Here is a 5000-nt window from a genome sequence, read left to right as displayed (position 1 = left end):
TTTGATTAGGGGGTCATATTTGAATAGAGACCCGGTTGACAAAGGGTTTGTAGTTATTTAATGTATCCCTATCATATATATATATATTATATTTTAAATATATTATTTATTTAATATTTTTTATAAATAAAAAAAAATTTCAACTATATATATAACATAATATATACATTCATATATATTATATATAGAGATAGATATATATAATATAATAGATATTATATTTTAATGTATACATTTATTATATATATATTATTATAATACATTATTACATAATATGAATTATATACAAAATACATATAAAGTATATAAATAAATAAAATATAAAATATATATTATTATATATTATATATATATATATATAAAAAATAATATATATATTTAATACTATATAATACATATATATTTTATATATATAACAATGTAATTATTTACATACATATATACACATATATACATACAATATATATATTATATTATATATATAAATAAATATACATAAATCTATTAAATAAATATATATATATATAATATATAATATATATATAAATTATATATATATATAATATATATATAATATATATATATATATATATATAATATATAATACTATATATATATTAGAATATATATATAGCATTCAAGCGGCAAGTGTCCTTAAATATCTAATTCTGCCTACCTCTGAATTAATATATTTTCATATGTGTTAACCGAAGGGGAACTTGTAAGTTGATTATAATTCTTTGCCCTCACAGGGTTCGAACCAGCGAAACAGAGGTAAATCAGGACACTCTTTACCGTGATCAGGACCACAGTGGCGTTAGCGGCTGAGTCGGTAAAGCCACTGAAGTCCTGATTTCACTTCTGTGTGTTGATTCGAATCCACGAGAGGACGAAATTATCAACAACTAACAAAAAAATCTGCCCTTCGGTTGACTTATATGAAATTATATTAATTCCGAGGTAGAGCGAATTGGATATTAAAGTAGATTTGTAGTATATGCATGTATATGAATCACGGTGATGTGATAAAAATTCATATACATATTATATATATATTATATTATATATATATATATTATATATATATATATATATATATATATATATATATATATATATATTATATATAGAAGACGAGTAAGGGGGCTCAAGCCCTACAGATATCACAAGGTGGAGAGGTAAAGGCATGTCTCAGCGTAGTACATAATTTATTGCCGACGTTTCACATCACTTCGATGCATTTTCAAGGCTGGGAATTGATAAAAATACAAACATATAAGACTCGTCACTGATAAAAAAAACACGGTAATATATTTAAAATTTAAAATTGAACACTAAAACATTTAAAATGTAAAAATTATTGTACAACAACACTAGGTTGGAGAGACAACCTACCAGAGTAAAAAATAGAAGGTGACTGAAGGACAGAGTGGGGAGAAAAAAAAATAATAATAAAGTAAAAAAACACCCACACACAAAACTATGTAAACAAAAACAAGTGGTTAGCTATGAACAGCTGAACTGACGAGGACTGGGCATTTAAATTCGGTACATTAGTTTGATTAAAATTGATTCCAGTGTTAAAAGCTTTTAACACTGGAATCAATTTTAATCAAAACTAATGTACCGAATTTAAATGCCCAGTCCTCGTCAGTTCAGCTGTTCATAGCCTAACCACTTGTTTGTTTACATAGTTTTGTGTGTGGGTGTTTTTTTACTTTATTATTATTTTTTTTTCTCCCCACTCTGTCCTTCAGTCACCTTCTATTTTTTACTCTGGTAGGTTGTCTCTCCAACCTAGTGTTGTTGTACAATAATTTTTACATTTTAAATGTTTTTAGTGTTCAATTTTAAATTTTAAATATATTATACCGTGTTTTATCAGTGACGAGCTTATATGTTTGGTATTTTTATCAATTCCCAGCCTTGAAAATGCATCGAAGTGATGTGAAACGTCGGCAATAAATTTATGTACTACGCTGAGACATGCCTTTACCTCTCCACCTTGTGATATATATATATATATATATGTGTGTGTGTGTGTGTGTGTGTGTGTGTGTTTGTGTGTGTGTGTGTGTTTGTGTGTGCTGTGTGTGTATGTATAAGCCGCCACAGTAGTTGGCAGTTGGTAAAGCCCGTCCACTTTGGCCCTTTATAATTCTTGAAACATTCAACTGACTGGATGAAACTTTGGCTCTAGAGGTTTCCTAATAAGGTCACTAATATGCCAAATTCCATCGAAATCCACTCAGCAGTTCCGGAGATCCAATCATCCAGATATCGATTTTTGGCGGTCAGGGGAAGGGCGGGTGAAGGACTTAACATATCTTAGTTTTTTCTGAAAGTTAGATTATGCCATTCAAATTAGCCACCAAAATTCAAATTTCCTGATGCTCAGGTACGGCCTGCTCACAACATTAGAAGAGACGCCGTTTTGTTAATGTGTGTGAATAGTATGTGGTGGTGGGAGAAGGTGGCTGGTTTACTCTGACCTATTACGCACACTGAATTCACCGACGCAGTTTGGTTATCGCGATCGCTGACCTCTCCTAGACCAAGACCCTCAACGTTAAGAGTGTATTCACACACACACAACACACAAACAAACAAACACACACACACGCATATATATATATATATATATATATATATATATATATATTATATATATATATTATATATATCAATCCTATGCTTTCAGTCAAGTTTTAGACATAGTTTACGAAGATTTATGTGGCCTCTCCAGATTATGGTCAGCTCAACTCATTTGCTGCATAATTATACAATATATATATATATATATATATATATATATATATATATATATATATACATATATATACATATATATATAATATACATTTATATATATGTATATTGTTATGGCTTGGTATCCACCACAATAATCACACTTACCAAATATATTCATAAACTCAATTCAAAGGATCAAAGAAAATACTCTAATAAAACCCTTAATTTTAATACACAAAAACCCGACAGAAATGACACCTAAACCTCATAAATTGAATAAATAATTAACAACATTCACACTTAATACCTAACACAGAAAACAACTGCACACTTAAATAGACAGATCATCAACACATATATACCAAAGGGTAGAGAGTCCAGAAAGGAGGAGACCACGAAGAGAAAGAATATCCTGCCAAAAATAATTCATATGACCTGTTCTCCCCGTCTGGAGAATCACTCAGGGTGGGTGGGAAAAAGAATGGTTCCCAAAAGCCGTGGCAGAGGACAAGGTTCCACAAAGTCCTGCTAAGGCCGGCCACTCACGTCAGATGTGATTTGTCATGCCCGATCGAAATGGGCGGAGTTTAAACAAGTTTGAATGTGAGTGGGGTGTTTTTTAGTTGTCTGATCTGATCAAGCCCGGAAGTCATGCCGGATCGACAAACCTGTCAGTTGAGGTTTGAATGAGCAACTCACGGTCCGACACGACAGTCAACTAGGGGTTTTTCAGATAAGTCGTTCAGAACTGAGAGTTTGACCGTGAGAAGAGGATATCATTCTCACGGCACAGAAGAGGATATCATTCAACATGTCAGACTTTCGATAGACAAAGAGTTCTCGACGGGGTTCTTCGATATTTATAAGTCGTAGCAATGTCTGTGGAATATAAAAAGTAAAGAATATTCTGAAAAAAACAAAACAAATGCAGCTTATCAGTCGATATTTGAGAAACTAAAGAAAAAGTGTACTGTTGCAACGAAAGAAATGGTGAACAAGAAGATAAATAATAAATATAAGTCCTTCATATCGGAAAGAATTAAGGAAAGTAGAGACATCGAAGAAATCAGTTAGTGGTGCATGAGACGTTTTGTCCCTTAGATATGATATATATACATATTTTTCTTAATTCTTTACATACTTAATTTTGTCAAATTTTATATAATTGCAATTTACCTTATGAGTGTAAACAAAATTAAATTACATAAAACTCATTCACCACAGTGATATTGGAGACTGAGGGAGGTAGCGTTTCTAGATCCTGGAGTAACGACAAGGCTTCAAAGTACCAAATTACGTAATATATATCATATATATATATATATTATATATATATATATATATATATATATATATATATATATATGTATATATATATATATATATATATATATATATATATATATATATATATATATATGTATATATATATATATATATATATATATATATGTATATATATATATATATATATATATATATATATATATATATATATATATATATATATATATGTGTGTGGGTGTGTGTGTGTGTGTGGTGTGTGTATACTATTTAATACTAAATATATATATCATATATTATATATATATATATATAGATATATAGATATATATATATTATAATATATATATATATATATAATAATATATATTACATATACATTATAATTTAATATTATATATATTATATATATATAATATATATAGAAATAATTATATATATCTAAATTATGAAATCACAAAAGTAAGCACGTGATATTGTTTATTAGCTGAAGCCACAGGGACAATTTTAAAAAAGAAAAGACAGAGTGCCAAGTCCTTTCATGTATTTAACACATCTTTGTATCCCGAAGATGTGCTAAAATACACGAAAGTGCTTGGCACTCAGTCTTTTCTTTTTTTAAATTTTCCTTGTGGCTTCAGCTAATAATATATATATATATATATAATACATATATATATATATATATATATATATATATATATATATATATATAGCAGCAGCTGCCGGTACAAGAGTCAAAATGATGGAATCGGCGTTAATAAAAGAGAGGCAGGTAATGAACATCTCAAAAGGAGCATGGATTTCAGATACGATTCGACAAGGTTTTCATTCAACCAACGCTTAAGAAGATTAAAGGAAGATTATCAGCGGGGTGACCTAAATTGGCTTGCCTGTGGATGGACCTCTTGGTATAAATATCACCTTTTCTGTAAACTTTTCTCATTCATCTACCTGAAGAGGAG

General features: G+C 29.2%; 1 long non-coding RNA gene across 1 annotated transcript in view; it reads right to left on the bottom strand.

Moving 5' to 3' along the window:
- Window positions 1–3535: 3535 nt before the first annotated feature.
- The window catches only part of LOC135195434 (uncharacterized), a 58856-nt gene continuing 57391 nt past the window's right edge, over window positions 3536–5000 (bottom strand). The window contains exon 3 of the long non-coding RNA XR_010310119.1: window positions 3536–3630. This is a non-coding gene — a long non-coding RNA (uncharacterized LOC135195434). The remainder of the gene's footprint in view (window positions 3631–5000) is intronic.

The sequence above is a fragment of the Macrobrachium nipponense genome, chromosome 16, assembly GCF_015104395.2.
Source record: "Macrobrachium nipponense isolate FS-2020 chromosome 16, ASM1510439v2, whole genome shotgun sequence".
Classification (NCBI taxonomy): Eukaryota; Metazoa; Arthropoda; class Malacostraca; order Decapoda; family Palaemonidae; genus Macrobrachium; species Macrobrachium nipponense.
This window is presented reverse-complemented; position numbering and strand designations above follow the sequence as displayed.